Raw genomic sequence first — 18,526 nt, 5'->3', positions numbered from 1 at the left:
TACAGAGTATTATTAACCATGGTAATAACTAGGGATGAGCCGAGTATCCGGCTGAAACGAGTATCCGGTACGGATAAAGCACTTTTGCTGAGTACAAGTATTATCCGAGTAATATGAGTCAATATCCGTGCTCGGATTCAATGAAATTCTCCATTGACTGGGTCTCCGTTCTGTGATAGGCTAGTCACAGTGCCAGTCACAACGCCTCTCCCTTACACTATTCTATGATAGGCTAGTCCCAGCGCCCCTCCCCTACACTATTCTGTGATTGGCTAGTCCCAGCGCCCCTCCCTACACAGACAGACTCCTGTTGCTGAGTGCCTCTCACTCGCACACGGGACACGGAGAAGTGAACATCTCTCCCTTTCTGGTCCGCGGAGCTTTTTCTGTTAACATTTAGGGTTTCTTCAGCTTCAGGTTTGTTTTATACTTCAGTTTGAACTAGTACCTAGCAACCAGGAGACTTCTGGTAACCGTGGGGTTGGTTCAGGCATAGTGTTGGTAGAATGCTACTCGTGTTGCATGTCTGCCGTCAGAGTTTTTTTTTTTTTTTTTTTTAAACTGCCTGCTGGCTCTAACCAGTTTTTTTTAATGTCTGAAACTTTCTTGCTGTGTTTTAAAAAAATAAAAGGCAGTTGCGGTATAAATGAATAATATTACAAATTAAGATACACACACAAACACATTCCAACCCCCCCCCCCCCCCTCTCTCTCTCTCTCTCTCTCTCTCTCTCTATATATATATATATTTATACACTACCGGTCAAAAGTTTGGGGCCACTTAAAAATTTCCATACCACTCCATTATGGACTGATCTGAGTGGGGGGGCTGATCTTTAATGCAATATCTACATTACCCATTATCAGCAACCATTCATTCAATCATCCAAAGGCACATTCTGTTTACTAATCTGATATCATTTTAAAAAACTAGAAAAACACTGGCAAACCTATTTGCAATTATGTCAGCACATAATGTAATCTGATTACTGCCCTGGTTAAAAAAACAATGCAACTGATCTCAGCTGGGATTCTGTCTATAATGGAGTGCAATGGAAATTTCTAAGTGACCCCAAACTTTTGACCGGTAGTGTATATATATATCTTACTCACTCACAGGCACAGACACTCACACATACCTGGTGGGAAAATAAAAAAGAACCAATAAAAAAAAAAATTGATCACACTGATAATAGAAAAATTAAAAGTTAAAAAAATAAAGTTATATTATTGAGTATGAAAACTCTTGTTCATTACATTTTACTTAATAATTGCAACCACATTGCTGTATTTATTGTTGCAAAACTTGTTATATACTGTAGGCCTATATAGTTTGTCACCATGACAACACCATTGATCTGAAGCTTGATGCTGTCATGGAAATAGTTTTCTAATCAGCACTAAATATAACAATTTCTGATCAACTCATATCAATTGCATGCTTAAAATAACATACCGGTTAAAGCCACCCCCCATTTCCGACCCACTTCCGGTTTAGGCCCCGCCCACTCCGAGTACGGATCCGGATACAGATAATACAAGTGGTAAACAGATACAGATACAGATACAGATAATGCTGTACTCGCTCATCCCTAGTAATAACCGCCGGGATGAATGACCTTTTAAGTCTGTTAGTTCTGCATCGTGGCAGACTATACCTGCGCCCGGATGGCAGCAGCCTAAATTGATCCCACAAAGGATGACTAGGATCAGCCAGGATGGCTCTCGCCTTCTTCAATGATCTGGCCTTGTACAGGTCGTGGAGGTCATTTAAGGGTGTGCCAACAATTTTGCTGCACACCTTCACAATACCTTGCATGCGGTTTCCCTGTTTAATGGAAAGTGACCCGTGCCAGCAGATAAAAGAAAAAGTAAGAACTGATTCAATAAAACAGGAATAAAACATTTTCATAAAAACAGTGTCGACATTAAAACTACGAAGCTTCCGGAGAAAGTGCATGCGCTGATGTGCTTTTTTACACACAGCATCAACCTGGGACTCAAAGCACAGTTTACTGTCAATCACAGTCCCCAGATATTTGTACTGCTGCACAAGTCCAACTGGCTGGTTGTCCATTACAACAGGAGGAACGACCGTGGGGATTTTTCTGAAGTCGACGCACATCTCTTTCGTTTTTGCCACATTAATATTTAAAAAGGAGGCTTTGCACCAGTCCATAAAATCATCCACTACAGGACCGTGTTCAGTGTCGTCACTGCTGAGGAGGGAAACAATGACCGAATCATCTGCAAATTTAATAATGTGGCGCCGTTCATGATGGCTTTGGCACGCATTTGTGTATAAAACAAATAAAAGAGGGGAGAGGACACAGCCCTGGGGGGACCCAGTAGAAGAGAACATGGTATCTGATAAAACACCGTTCACTCTCACCCGCTGCGACCTCACCGTTAAAAAATCCATCAGCCAGCAGATCAGTCCAGTATCAATGTTATGAGAGTTCTTCAACCTGTCTGCTAAAACATGGGGCTGGATGCAGTTAAAAGCGGAGGAGAAGTCAATAAATAGTAGACGGACAAAAGACTTGGCGCCCTCAAGATGTTTAAAAACCATGTTTAAAAGTGTCCCTGTTGCATCATCCACGCCTCTGCCCGACCTGTAGGCAAACTGGAGAGGGTCTAACTTATCCTGTACAATGTCCAAAAGTGCATCCTTCACAAGTCTTTCAAATACTTTCATGACATGAGATGTAAGTGCCACTGGTCTGAAGTCATTAAGGGTCTTAGGAGTTTGCGTCTTAGGCACAGGAACAATTATTGAGTCCTTCCAGAGACAAGGGACCCTATGCAGCTGAAGGGACAACTGAAAGATAGAGCAGAAGATGTCTGCCAACTGGACAGCACAGTTCTTCAGAACACGACCCCCGATCCCATCAGGACCTGGACTTTTCCTTTCTTTTGCACCACGAAGGAGTTTCAAGACCATGAATTTATCAATGGGCACAATAGTATTTACAGGATTAAAATCAACATTTTTAAAAACAGACATCTCCTCACTAAAATCATGGATATTAAAACGATTATAAAAAACATTCAGTTCATTAGAAAAGTCCAGGTCAGTCTTCCCATTCTGAGAGATAGAACACTTTTTTGACTGCAACCCCATCATGGTTTTCACGCCCTCCCATGCAGGACGTGAATTTCCAGTGCGCAGTGAGTTTTCTACTTTGTCCTTATATAGGCACTTGGCAAGCTTGAGTTCCCTCTTCACCTGTTTAGAAAGTGACCTGTACTGTATCATGTCCCCCTGGTTAAAACTAATATTCCTCTGATTAATTATGCTTTTGACTGATTTGGAGACCCAGGGTTTATTATTTGGATAAATGGAGATGAGTTTTTGGGGGATGATCATTTCCTCACAGAAAGATATATAGGCAGACACAGTTTCTGTCAGTTCATCTAAATCTAGACGGGCATTTTTAAACACATCCCAATCAGTGACAGTGAAACAGTCCTGGAGACACTGAACTGAGTTTTCTGTCCATACCGGAACAAATCTTTGTTCCGCCTTGTGTTTTTTCAGGACCGATTTGTATGTCGGAACCAAATACACAGCATTATGGTCTGACGATCCAAGAGGGGCTCTAGGAAGAGATTTGTCACAAATAATTGGGGGAATTCTCTTGGAAGGTAAAAGGGACGTAAGGATACAGAGAGGAGTTCAATGTCCGGCGTACACAGTGACTCTCTGACAACCACCGTGTTGCACCAGTTATTGTTTATGTACAGACACAATCCCCCGCCAAGTGACTTACCGGTCACTGCAGGGTCTCTGTCCAAGCGATAGGGAACTCCGAAGCCGTCGATCTCAAGATCGGACTGTAGGTCATGTTCCTTAAGCCATGTTTCTGTGAAGGCGAGAACACAGGCACTGCTGTACTCCGCCAGGAACTTCACGTTTGCCTGAAGCTCATCAACTTTATTCCGGAGTGACTGGACATTGGCGAGGATGACTGTGGGAAGGGGAATCCGCCTATGTCCCTGTCTCCTGAGCCTCTGGCGTACACCGCCGCGTCTCCCTCTTTTCCTCGCTGTCGGCCTCGTCCGGTGCGCCCTGTTCCTGTTCCCTGCATGAGGGTCCGGCAACCGGAGAATATCTGCGGGGATAACTGCAGCAGAGTCCACGGTGCCCACACTGGTGCTTTGCAGAAGCAGAAGGAATTCCCGACTATACTGGAGAGGTTCTCCATACACAAGAAGTCCGCATAAGAAGTGACATGACAGCGTCAGCAGAAAAAAGAGGCCTGTCAAATTCAGGTGAGTCATGTTGTCACCGGACAGGTTAAGAACCACGGTTAAAAATTGGTTAGATTTTGGTAAGTTGGTAAGATAAAACAGTTTAAAACCAGATAAACGGTTTAAAACCAGATTAAACACAGTTCCCATACACGGACTACACACCACTCTCACACACTGCTCTCACACACTGCTGCTGCGTGTCGCCATTACCAGCGCCAGTCTCGACATTCTGTGACTGTGACATGTAAACTATCATGGTAAAACTGACTTGGTGTGCCGCTTTCCAAACTAAAATGATAAGAGGCAACTTGGTAGACTCCTTACTGATGTTTCTATCTGTACTCACAATGCCCTGTTTTTAAAACACCAGCCAATCACAAGTGTTACATGTCAATATTCAATGTGTGAGTAATCAGGAAGCTCACATAAAAGATAGTTGCAAGGTCTACCAAATGTTTAACTTTCCAACCCGTAAACTGTTGGAACCTTCCCTCAAAATGTGGAACACAGATCATCCAGACCCCAGCTCTGAAGAGCAGAGTGTCGCAGCGGAAGCATGCAGAGCCCATAACCCAGAGGTCGATGGATTGAAATCATCCTCTGCTAATTGCCATACTTTGTGACTTGATTGTACTGCAAGCCTGTAGACATTTACCAAAGCATCTGTTGCTGAAAGTGTCTGAAGTGAATTAAGTTATTTCATCCATTAAAACAGAAATTACAGCGCTCAAGCCTGATATAACACCCATAAAAACGGCAGCATAAACACAATATAATAAATTTCCTACAGTACAATACTGTAAATAGATACAAAGTAAAATAGAAACTGTAAATCATGTACATTTAAAGTGCTTGTTGTGTTGTCTGATACTCTGAGGTATTAAAAAGGGGGCATACCACTTAGTTTGTGTTCCAGGAGGTCTTGGGCTGAATCTCATTTCTCTATCTTACCCCTTCCCCTTGGTTTTGCGGGTTCACGCAAAACCTAGTGCTGTCCCAATACTCTTTTTGAACAAGGGGTAAGGGGTGTATGGCCCTTGGAACCATAGACAGTGAAATACAAAATCAAGGGAGGACGCGAGCTTACTTGAAACAGGAGGAAACAGCAGCTGATCCACTTTGGGGCTGACAGCGAGCAGAAGTTTCTTAAATCCTGTGTTCATGTTGTACCCATTCATTATTGCATTGGTACTGAATTACTGTAATCATTTGTAATTAATTCTTGTTCATGCACTTGGTTGGCACTTGGTTTTGATACAAGACACTGATGAAATGTGTGTGTGTGTGTGTGTGTGTGTGTGTGTGTGTGTTTGTGGGGGGAGGGGGGGGGGGGTTACTGGCCAACAGGCATCAGACTTGTCAGGAATATCAGAACAGCTCTAGTTAATTTGTTTGTGGTCTTGTGTGTATTTTTTTTTAGTTTTACACATTTGAGTTCCTTTTTATGTGTGTGACATGTTAGTTATGGTTCTAATGGTTGATAACGGTTTGTTAATATAATATATATTTTTTAATGTTTTTGCCCATTATGTTTAATTTATCAACAATAAAGACAGCTTTTTGTTAACAAAATGTTTTTCTGAACACCAATGACATTCAAAACGGTGATAACTGAGACAGATATACAACACACCATGTATACAGAGTGTATATGTATGTTTACATGATACATGTGTATACACATATCTATTGCAAACAGACCTAAGTACTACACAGATAAGAACATCTGCCTCTGCACCACCAAAGTGAACATAAAATAACAATATAAAATATATAAATATATACATGCATATGTCACTGTTGTCAAAACCTACAGTCAACAGACAGAGACGGCATCTTGGAAGTTTGTGATCAATACTGTATGATGATGTAACCAAGTGGTGTCCCATTTTATAGGGGTATGTTTTCACCCCTACCCTACCCCCTACCTAGCTCAGTGGTAGAGCTCATGCTTTACCTGTATGAGGACCTGGCATCTCCAGCAGGTATTATGGTAGAGTCTTTAAAAGAGCTGCAAAAGGTATTACCTCCTGTGGTAATCTGACTGGTAGACAGCACAACAAGCACGTTAAACATACATGTTTTACTTGCTATTTTACAGTGTTTATGTACTTGTACTGTGGTATATGTATTGTGTTATGCTGCAGTTTTTATGGGTGTTACATATTATGAGCACTGTAGTTTCCATCTTTATGGAAGAAATAAACTTGACATGCCATTAAGTTTGCTCTTCAACAGGTTGAGACATTTCACTTCAGACACTTAACAGATGCTTGTTAACAGCCTGGACATAGACTTAATGCAAATACAAAGCATAGGAAGTAGCAGAGGATGGTTTCGGTCCATCGACCTCTGGGTTATGGGCCCAGCACGCTTCCGCTGCGCCACTCTGCTCTGCATGTCTCAAACAAAAGAAATAGTAATTAACTATGATTTTACACGCGCCGAAAGCGGGACTAATGTGCAACGCAAAGTTCTACACAGTGTAAAAGTTCTACACAGTGTTCTTCAGTGTAATAATAAACTAATTCAGAGCAAAATACCGTGGGGTGCCTGCCACGTCCACACGTGGTGCTGCTCCTCGGTGAATGAGACACTACTCTCTGAGAGAGAAGCTCCGATTTCTCCTGTTGCCAGAGTCTTAGGTAAGCAAAATAATTTTATCTCGTAAGAGACTTGTTGTTCTTGCACATAACCGTGTTCCTGTTGCTCCTCACACAGAGAGTGAAATTACGTTAGTAAATGTCTGGTCTTGACATGTTTACAACTTGATCGTGTTTTTCAGCATATTATTTAGGTAGTTTGTTTCCCCATCCTGTATATATTCAAATATTTGTTCTTTTAATCCTATTATTATTATTTTTTCATGTATATTGTACGTATATTTCATTTATATTTTTAGTCTGTACTGTGTGACTGTTGTACGCTGCTGTAACACTATAATTTATTTTTTTTGGATCAATAAATATCTATCTATCTATCTATCAAACTCATCGAAGCAGAAGCAAAAATCCAAATGTCACATTCCTTGCTAGGTCTACACAATGTTGTGATGTTAAAACGTAATTTCATTCCTCTTTGCTGTTGCATTGCGATAACAAATAGCTACATTTGTGTAAAGTAATCAACAGGCTTCATGTTGAGTAGGGAGGGAAATGTAATGCCATACCATCTTCTTCTAATATTTATCATGAAACGAGGAAGCGGTATAGAGCCCTAGTAAACAAAAAGAGAGAAAAACAGCAGTGAGAGAAACAAATCAAGGGACTGAAGAGCAGGAAGAGGGAGAGCCAGAGGAGTTTGGGGAGAGGGCATGTGATGAAAGAGAGGGATATTCCAGAGGGTAAGGAAGATGAAGAAGAGGGTGAGGAGTATGAAGAAGAGGGTGAAGAGCATGAAGAAGAGAGTGAGGAAGAAAAAAACATAAATGGGACAGAGAGAGGAACAGCCAGAGGGACAGCAAGGGGATCCATGTGGATCAAGTGCTGCACAATCAGGTTTGTGATGAAGAAGGTTCTTACTATTTTCAAAGCAGTGCAATTACACTTTCATTGTAGGTCTACTGTGTGTCCTTAAAATGGTGCTTTCTGCTGGAAAAATTCTTTTTTTGTGTCAATGCGGCTCTGTTTCTTTTTTTAAAGTACATACTTGGCCTACATTTTGAAATGCATGCTGGTATACATCAGGCACGGCGCCAGGATTTCAGTTTTGGATGGGCCAGACCAATTTTGGGTGGGCCTTAAATTAAAACATGATATCAAATCACTGTTTAACCTAATACAAAATGACTAATATACTGTTATGTTATCTGTGCTAACATAATAGAGATTTCAATAGCTTGATGCTCTTTAAATATGTTGTAAAAAAACATTGTACAAACGTTTTGTTGTATAGGACGACCCTATCGGACCGCTCTCCTTGGTTCTGCCCAGAGAGGAGCGCTTTGGAATCTCCATTACGCACCATACCTGGCTGCGCTATTACGCAAAGCTCCATAGACTGGAACAGTGGTCAGGCATTTAATATTTCTCCAGAACATAATGTAGTTCTGCTCGTATAACAGGAGGCTGAATATTTCACAATTCTGTTTAATTGTTTTTAAGTTTTCAACACTACAGATCAACAACACTGGCCAACAGTTTCATTCAATACTCCGACACAGAACTGGTTCATTGACGTCATCTGTCGTGTAAAACGAGACTCAAGTTATTTCCGAAAGAGACAAACTGTTACTTTAGTGTGATTCATGTTATAACCATATTTAACAAAAGGAAATAAATCACATTAACAACAGACACAGCGCCGATAACAAGGGGAACCCAGGAGGGAAAAAGAACAATAACAAGCTGATATAGAAATAGAAATGCGCCTGTAGATTTGTAACGGGTTATGAATCGATTATTTTAATATATCTCAATACAGACAGAGTAGCCTTCACATACTCTTATCCCCTCGTGCTACACAACTAAACTCGCTAAAAAGGCCTAGAAGAAGAGCCTACGGATTCATCGCATGTTTTTAGGTTGCCACACACACACACACACACACTGACACAAATTACAGCAGTAGTCGGCGGGGTTTGCTCTTTAAAATGTTGATGATATCATCGAAGTCAAGAGTTACTGTAAGCTCTCGTATGTCAACAGACACAGAGACATAAGGCGAGACGTAAGCATGGTGCTCCTGTTTGGTGTTTTAATCCGGTTGACACTGGAAAAGACGCGTTCAACTGTACAGGACGTCATCGGCAGTGTTATCAGAGCTTTTAGGAAAGCACGGATATTTGGGAAAACGTCCTCATTGACCAGCTGGTGTCATTAGTCTGAAGGGTAGGAGACATCAGGACTGCTGCAGATGCCATGAGGCCATAGGTGTCACTGTGGAATCGAGTGTTCAGTTCACTAAGCTGGCAGTCTAGCGCGTTGGAAATGTTGCGCAGATCACTGTCACTTAATAGACAAACAACTTTTTTTTTAAATTAAGTTAAAAACTACTTAAGATTTAGACTCATTTAGCACAAATTATGAGATAATTTGACACTTTTTAATAATTCTTTATAATTAAATATATTATTTTCTTTTTTTTTTTATGAAAATTTGTGGGTGGGCCTGTTGAAAAGTGGGTGGGCCTAGGCCCGTCAGGCCCACCCATGACGCCGTGAGTGAATAGAGAGTATAAATATTCATAAAATGTCATAAAAAGTCACACTGTATTATGTCGAAATATTCCTAAAAAAAAAAAGATTCTAAAGTCTGGAGAATGCGGGCATCGATCCCGCTACCTCTCGCATGCTAAGCAAGCGCTCTACCATTTGAGCTAATTAACAAGCATTATATAATTCTGCCCAGTTGTGGCCTGTTGAGGGGCAATAAATATCTAAAGGGAAATGGATTGAACACATTTTTTAATGTTTTTAAACCTTGTTTTGTTCGGGCTGAACATGGCCCAGGTGTACACCAGGACCCTGTGACATCACTGTCAGGTGGGGTTTCAGGTGTTTGATGCTAAATGAGGTCAGAGGTGAAATAAACATGAACTTTACCGACCAAGGCACTTTGGGCACTGACTGCCTGATTTTAACGTCTTCAGTGCTGCTGGAATGAAAATTAATACATTGATTATTTAATATTAGTTGACTATATCGCGATATGCAACTAAAAGAAGAATCACTGTGTCTTCATAGATCTAAGAAGACGGAGCCAACTCGTAGGGATCTGCACCACCAATAAACTGTAATTTCTCAAAATATCTTCCTCCCCTACATGTCCCTCAACTCTTAATAATTCTATAGTTATAAATCGCTGTGAGCAGGGTTTGAACCTGCGCAGGGAGACCCCATTGGATTTCAAGTCCAACGCCTTAACCACTCGGCCATCACAGCTATAAAACATGTTCTGTTTTTACAGTGGAGAACCCCTGAGGCCTGACAGACTCCATTCAGATCAATCAGACAAAGATAGAGCCTATCTCACAAGTACCTTGGGCAGTTCTGAATGACTGATGGGGATTCCCAAGCACTTCAGTTCCAAAGGATCATTCAAATCTTGAGGGTATTTCAGGTGTAATGTGGGTAGTTAATCCACCCCCTTTAGATGATCTGATTCATTTCCGAACCAGTCCAGATTAACATTTAACAAGTTATTGAATCACAAGTCAATGAGAAACATACATGTGTACAGACAAGGCTAGCAGCAACAGCGCAAGAAAATGCCACGCAACAGAAATGCCATGCTCACACCACACAGGCAGTGTGCAGGAGGCCTTACCCCTGACTTCCACCAACTGCGGATCCACTCCGCTTCGTGTCTGCTCCGTGATCCGCAGTCCGTCAACACCCACCAGGTCCGGATTTGTTGCAGGCCATGACGGACCACTGAAGTCACAAGGACCCGCGGGATCTCGTGAATTCATGTATGATCACGCGATATAATAGGATATAGTTTCTATAAACAGAACCACTAAAACCTGATGAATGAACTAGCATTGCTCTGAATTTCATGTGTTTTCATGTGTCATCTTAAGTCTGTGTTGATATAATGTTTCTGTGTAAATGTAACACGCTTTTTTCATTTGCTACCAGGGCTTAATGAGTAGCATGGGGATTGGGTAGACATGATGATGGGATGCAAACAGAGGTAATGACTGCAACAACAAGATGCTGCAGGGATTTGAACCGTGGATCTCCTGTTTACTAGACAGGCCCTTTAACCAGCTAAGCCACAGCACCCCCTTGTGTAACTTTGTTGCACCTATTAAGAATCACAAATCATATGCATACACTTCATTAAGTGAGAACCAGGCACTGCTGGTATTTGGACCCAGGATCTCCTGTTTACAAGGCAGGCGCTTTAACCACTAAGCTACAGCGCCTTTGACTGATAAGCCTGTCTTGCAAGAATGCAATGAGCTAATGAACAGGGTTGCTTCCATCCATCCATCTTTGTCCAGCAGCTCCAGTAGGGGACCCCTACGAACTCCGGCAAATGAAAACAGCTGGACATGTCCTTGAGCGATGCCTCATGACTCACTGTTGATAGGCAGGCCTACCCAGAACATCAGAAGTCCTATCTATGCAAGGTCTTTGAGAGATGAGAGATCCTTTCCCCAAAGCCCTGGTAAAGTCCAACCTCCATGCCATAAGTCCCCTCATCACAAAGGTCATTAACCACTCCCTCCAGGCAGGCCATGTTTCATGGAAAGCCATGAAAAGCTTAAAATACAGTCCTAATTTAGTCCTCCTCAACAATTAACATAGCGTTTGCTGTGTGGCGTGTCTGTTTTTTTTATATTTCTCCCATGTTAACAGTATTGATCAATACGGTAGGCATTCTAACCTCAGCTGACACGCTCACATCATGCAGGCAGTGTGCAGGAGCCCTAAGCTTCCAAGGTAAGACTAAAGGAATTCATGATAATAAAAACTTTAAAATCTTCACACTAAAGTTGCAACAACACCTCCAACAAAAGGCTTTTATTCGCTATACATGGACACATGTAATGTTACAAAACAACATCACTTTAGTGCTCTAGAAAATCAGGCTTCATCTTTGTTGCATGTGAAGTATCACGAACCATGTGGAAACACTTCATTAAGTGATAACCAGGCACAGCTGGGATTTGGACCCAGGATCTCCTGTTTACGAGACAGGCGCTTTAACCACTAAGCTACAGCGCCTCCTACAGCAATGACTGTCTTGCAAGAATACAATGAGCTAGTGAAAAGGGTTCCTTCCATCCGAGACGGGTATGGCTGCACCCTGGAGCATCCAATGTCATCTGTTCCGTCTCATACGGTCTCGTCTCATACGGAGGTGTGTCCAACGGTAAATCCAGAGGGTCAAAATTACGATTTCGCGAATAATTTTCCAGACGGAGTCACGGATAAATTCGTGACCACATTTGTTGCAATCAATTGAAAAACGTTAAAAAACTGTTAAAGTAACAATTTTGCCATAGCCTACATGTAGTTTGCTCATTTCTGAATGTTATGCTTGCGTTGTTCCATATTAACGAAGCTACATCTGATGAAACCGGCATCAGCGACGCAGCCGTTTCTGCCAACTAACAGCAGGACCTCCTGAGGAGGGATAACAATCCACGATCTGCACACACATCAACTACAAAAATAAACATGTTACACGCTTTCCAAGACTTTTTAATTGTATATTATATTGTTTTCACACTTCACTGGGGCACTGCTGCAAATACAACTGCTTATCAGCATGGCGAGAGCGACTGTCGGCCTCGGCTGTCAGGTCTCTGGGACCCGGGGCAGAATGCTATCGGGTCTCTGGGACCCGGGGCAGAATGCGGTTCTATTTTTCTACTTTCCTGGGCATCGAGCTTCAGGTCTCAGGGACCAGTCCTCGACTGCGTATCTCTGCTGCCATGGTCTTGGGCCAGGATGCGATTGAATTTTTCTTCCACTTCCGCCAGCGGTTGTATTGTATTTTGTGTTGTATGTATTTTTTTTAAAAACTAAACCAAATGCTTGAACTCTGTCGGGAGAGAAATTCCTTCTATAGCTGCAACTTGGATCAAAGATGCAGCTATAGAAGGAATTTTTTAGTTTGCCTATCACCTGCATTTTTTTAGAGACGGACATATATTTTTAAATATTTAAAAACACACCAAATATTTTATTCATTAGCATGATAGTTGACGTGAGCTTTAACTTTGAAACGAGAGATGTTAGTATTTGATTCCAGATGCGAGCTTTTATTTTGAAAAGTAGAAACTCGGGGATGGCAGAAGGATTTTTTTAGTTTGCCTTTAATCTGCATTTATTATATAGACGAACATATATTTTAAGTGTTTTTATTCATCAGTATGATAGTCTGCATTTATCTTATAGACATGTTTAGTTAAAAAAACAAACATATTTTATTCATTTGTATAACGGCAATCATATAAATGAGTTAAAAATAAAATATTCGCGATTTGCATTTTTGACCCTCTGGAATTACCGTTGGACACGCCTCCGCATGAGACGAGACCGCATGAGACGGGACGGATGACATGGGACGCTCCAGGCTGCAGCAATATACTCTTGACTGTCAGCCACTGCTTTCTGGTGCAATTGCGCCCTCTGGTGGTGATAAACAGGAACTACAAGCAGAACTGCCACCACATTTATTTAGCCTAAAATCGATCAATTAAAAGATTTTGAATATAATGAAGTAGTAAAAGTGTAATATTCTTCTTTTAAGATGTTTCAATGGTAAACTTGTTAAATAATTCAACTAAAAACTTTTGAAGGTTCAGTAATTAACCTTTAACTGTCAGCCACTGGTTTCTGGTGTAATTGCGCCCTCTGGTGGTGATAAACAGAAACTACAAGCAGAACTGCCACCACATTTATTTAGCCTAAAATCGATCAACTAAAAGATTTTGAGTATAATTAAGTAGTAAACGTTTAATATTCCTCTTTTACGATGTTGATAGTATGGCACCCAGATAGCTTAGTATGTAGAGCGTGTACCCATACTCAAAGTCCTTGCTCCTTGACGCAGCGGGCCCGGGTTCGAATCTGGCCTGCGGCAGACACAGACACGTTTTGTCAAGTTAGTCCTCTAATTTTATTTTTTGTTTTGCCTAAAATTCATCAACTTAAAGATAATTAATCTATTAAAGTAGTAAAATTTTAATATTACCCTTTTGAGATGTCGTTAATGGCAAAATCATTACTTAATTCCTAAAAAGTCATAGTATGGTATGTCAAAATATTCCTAAAAAGTCGTAGTGTAGTATGTCGTGACAAGTCCAGATTTATAGTGTACTATGTCAAAAATTCACAAAAAGTCATAAAAAGTCATAGTATGTCAAAAAATTCATAAAAATCATAGTGTGTCAAAAAATTCATAAAAAGTCATAAAAAGTCATAGTTTGGTTTGTCGAAATATTCATAAAAGTCATAGTATAGTATGTCCAAAAATTTCACAAAAAGTCATAGTATAATATGTCAAAAAATTCATAAGTCATAGTATGGTATGTCAAAAATTCATAAAAATTCATAAAAAGTCATAGTATGGTATGTCGAAATATTCCTAAAAAGTCGTAGTATAGGATGTCATAACAAGTCCAAATTTATAGTTCTTGTTGTAAAGCAAGAAGAACCTAAAGTCCTCTGGAGAATGTGGGCATTGATCCCGCTACCTCTCGCATGCTAAGGAAGCGCTCTAACATTTGAGCTAATTCCCCTTTTTAAAAAGAGTCATAGTATAGTATGTCAAAAATTCATAAAAAGTCATGGTATGTCTTGTCAAAAAAATTCATAAAAGTCATAGTATGTTGAAAAAAGTCATGGTATAGTATGTAAAAAAATTCATAAAAGTCATAGTATAGTATATAAATATCCATTACTCCTCCAACTGCCAATACCAATGAGTAGGTTCAGGTCTGTGTGAATATGGGCTGAGTATTTACCTGGGCTGAATGTGTGACCATCTTCTTTTGCATATTCACTGTAAAGAGCCATTACTCCTCCAACTGCCAACAATTGTTCCAGAGACAATAGGATATACAGTTTTAGATTGCAAGGTAACTGTCCAAGACCAAAGACTACACTGAAATACCTCTAGTGTTCCAAACAGTTTGTCAAAATGGGAAATGTCATATTTTTGATTACAAATTCCAGCACAGTTGTTTACCATTCAAAAACAAAAGTAAAATCATGAATCACATACTACATACATTCTGCAGCCATCCTGATCACAGCCACGGGGGGGGGGTCTGCATGTGCTTTGTTACCAGCAAGTTTCTGGAGGTCCAAATGGCATCTTTGATGGCGGCCAGGGTGAGCCACTGATTTGTGCCACACAACCTCCCTTGCTGGTAAGTACGGGAATTGCAAGGAGCCGGGCCATTGCTTACAGATCTACGGCAGCGCTGCACTCCCAGGGCAAATGCGTCACTGACTCGGGCTCGCCACATTCAAGTCGGGGGCAGGATGAGTGTGCTGACATGACCCGGGAGTGCATAACGGACCTCTCTCATGAGTCACCATCCATGACAAGTCCTGGGGTCTGTTTGGGTGAGCCGAATGATTCACGTTGTACGAAACAGTTGAGGGTTTGCCAAAAGCCAGCCCACGCACTGGACTCACTGGTTCCCGCTACTGCACAACTGAAATGAGAGAGCAACGATTTGTTACAACATACACTTCTTCTTGCTCGAGGTGAAAACGTTTTAAATACATCTGGACAAAAAGCATTGCTTGGTGGCCGGATAAAGGACCCAGGTACCATAAGATCAGAGGGTAAGGTCTTCAATCTTCTGAGGTATGATCCCATCCAGAACCGTGCCATAGCTGCAGTCTTAGGATTTCTGGATGGGGCCGTGGCTGCTGTTATGTGTATAGCTGTAAATCTGCTCCCTAAAAACAATAACAAGTCTGGCACTCCTTTCCCTCCTTTGTCCTTTGGCTTCTTCGAAACTCTTCCTTGCACGTGTTCCCACTTGGACTGTAGAAATAAAATAAAGTCTAACAGTTTACCGCAAATTCAAAATATACAATAAATCACTGTAAATGAAATGTTAATACCAATAATGCAATGTTTATTACAGTAATTAAACAGGACATTTTGTGGTAACTGTAGAAATTACAGCAAAGTCTAACAGTGTAGGGAATGTACGTAACTAAAGTCAAAGTTAAAGTCAAAGTCTGCTTTATTGTCAATTTCTTTACATGTCAAGACATACAAAGAGATCAAAATTACGTTTCCCTCTATCCCACGGTGTAGACAAGACATATTTTACCAATTAGGTCCACAGACAAACATAACATTCAAGTAAACAATATAAAAAGTAAAAATAAAAATAAAATAAAAATAAGAAGGCACATACAATGAAGAAAATAAGAGCAGCAAAATTTGAGTTGAGAATGTGCAATTTGTGCATACAGTAGACAGTCAATGTAATAGTGCAATAGTCCGGCCAATTAATGGCTGAGGTAGTTCTGTTTGACCTAAGTATTCAAGTGGCATAATGGTGCAAATTATGTTAGAGCAGCAGAAGTGTGTTCAGAAGTGTTTTCAGGTCAACAGGACAACAAGTTGCAAAGTGTGCAAGTATACAAGTGGAGTAGTGCAAGTGGAGTAGTGCAAGGCAGCCATTGTGGGTCAAAAGTCCCAGATGTCATGTAGCTGAGGGTGGAGGGGGGAAAGAGAGTTCAGCATCCTAACAGCCTGGTGTCTGAAGCTGTTGGTGAGTCTGGTGGTGCGGGAGCGCAGGCTTCTGTACCTCTTCCCAGAGGGCAGTTGATCAAATAGTTCCTCCACACAACCTCCAGCTGTGTTCACTATGCGCTGCAGGGCTTTCCTGTTGTACTCAGGGCAGCTTCCGCCCCACACAGCAACACAGCTGGAGAGGATGCTCTCAATGGTGCCTCAGTAGAATGTGGTCAGGATGGCTGGTGGAGCACTTACCCGCTGAGCTTTCTTCGCCAGTGATGCAGTGTTGGTGGTCCAGGAGAGGTCTTCACTGATGTGCACCCCCAGGAATTTGGTGCTGCTCACTCTCTCCACCCCAGTACCGTCGATGGTCAGTGGCAGGTGTTGGATGTGACCTCTCCGGAAGTCAACAACAATCTCCTTAGTCTTGCTGACATTCAGCAGGAGGTTGTTGTCCCTGCCCCACCTGGTCAGATGTGTAATCTGTCATTGTTTTTCTGTATTTTTTTAATACAGAAAAACACCAATAAATTACAAAAATAAACTGTGAATTTAAGGTACAAATAGCATGTTTTAAACCACCTGTGGGATTGGAACATGGATGTGTAGAGATGGGCTTTCAAACAATGCACCTTTTGACATTTTGACATGTCACAGTGGTAAAAGCACAGGTATAAATAAAAATGAATTATGGCTCAACTCAATTTACATTTTTAGAGTAAACATAAGGCATTACAAAGTCAAGAAACTAGGTGCTCATAGTGAAGGGCTAATTAAGCTTTGGTGAAGGGCCGAGGCTGCATCCAAATGATCCCGACAAGATAGTGGACAGGAGGCTTTAGAATAGTGACACTCACGTGTACTAACAATGGGATAGCATTCTTTTTAAAATAAAGATTGATGGATTTGTGTATTGTATAATTGGGAATTAGGTAAAGAGTGGTTGGGGAAACAGAGGATGCGCTGGGAAAATATGGCACAAGTTGGGGGTGCTTGTGTAACCATGGGGTCGGACAGGGACCACTCATCAATTTTTATTAAGGAACATTATTTTTTGGATTGGAAAACTCTGACTGTTGTTTGTGCATATGCACCAAAAAAGAGTTTGGAATATTTTGCCTTCTTGGAGACCTTGAATAGAGTCCTGTATGGGGCTCCAGAACTCCATAGTTCTGCTGGGGGACTTCAACGCACACGTGGACAATGGTGGAGATCCTTGGAGAGGCGTGATCGGGAGGAACGGCCAGCCGGATCTGAACCAGAGTGGTTGTCTGTTGTTGGACTTCTGTGTTAGTCATGGATTGTCCTTAACAAACACCATGTTCAAACATAGGGTGCTCATAAGTGTACGTGATGTACGTGATGATTATCATTTTGGCCATAATTGTGCAGCACTAACTCAGAGTTCTGCATTCATAATGGAGGAAACGTAGTATTGGTTGAATGTACTCTTAGATTGATAAATAGATACTATAGATAGATAGATATATACTATAGATAGATATATACTATAGATAGATAGTGGATACTATAGATAGATACTATAGATAGATACTTTATTCATCCCGAAGGAAAATTTAGTGGCAAGACAACATAACATGAACACATATTCACACATATACACATAGTGCACTCTTGAAATATTACAACTTCTTTAGACCTTTTTATGTTACTGTACTTTATTATTGATTCTTTTCCAGTTTCTTGTAAAATTTGGATTATTTCAGGATTTTCTTTATGAAAAATTGAAGTACTGTGAAGTGAATTTCGCAGTAAAAGAATTAATGCTTTAAGAAACAAGCACCATGGACTGCTAATCCTCTCAAACGGACTAAAAACACGGAAAAATTACGTTAAATCAGACAACACAGCACACATTAGAAGAGAGCTGAGACTTTAACGTTAGCAGTTAGCCACGAAGCTAATAGCGGAACTAGTAGTTAACCACGAAGCTAACAGCGGAGCTAGACGTTAGCTTTGTGGCTAACAGCGGAGCTAGCAGGTAGCCACAAAGGTGACTGCGGAGCTAGCAGAAGAGCTAGCAGTTAGTCATGAAGCTAATAGCGGAGCGAGCAGTTAGCCACGAAACTAATTGCGGA

The 18,526-nt window shown here is 41.0% G+C and overlaps 3 non-coding genes across 3 annotated transcripts; all 3 read right to left on the bottom strand.

Annotated features, from left to right (window-relative positions):
• Positions 1-10,056: 10,056 nt before the first annotated feature.
• trnas-uga (transfer RNA serine (anticodon UGA)) lies at positions 10,057-10,138 on the bottom strand. The gene has a single exon. It is a non-coding gene; the product is annotated as a tRNA-Ser (tRNA).
• A 916-nt stretch (positions 10,139-11,054) lies between these two features.
• Positions 11,055-11,127, bottom strand: trnat-ugu (transfer RNA threonine (anticodon UGU)). The gene has a single exon. It is a non-coding gene; the product is annotated as a tRNA-Thr (tRNA).
• A 732-nt stretch (positions 11,128-11,859) lies between these two features.
• trnat-cgu (transfer RNA threonine (anticodon CGU)) lies at positions 11,860-11,932 on the bottom strand. The gene has a single exon. It is a non-coding gene; the product is annotated as a tRNA-Thr (tRNA).
• Positions 11,933-18,526: the final 6,594 nt, after the last annotated feature.

The sequence above is a fragment of the Etheostoma spectabile genome, unplaced genomic scaffold, assembly GCF_008692095.1.
Source record: "Etheostoma spectabile isolate EspeVRDwgs_2016 unplaced genomic scaffold, UIUC_Espe_1.0 scaffold00006708, whole genome shotgun sequence".
In the NCBI taxonomy this organism is placed as follows: Eukaryota; Metazoa; Chordata; class Actinopteri; order Perciformes; family Percidae; genus Etheostoma; species Etheostoma spectabile.
This window is presented reverse-complemented; position numbering and strand designations above follow the sequence as displayed.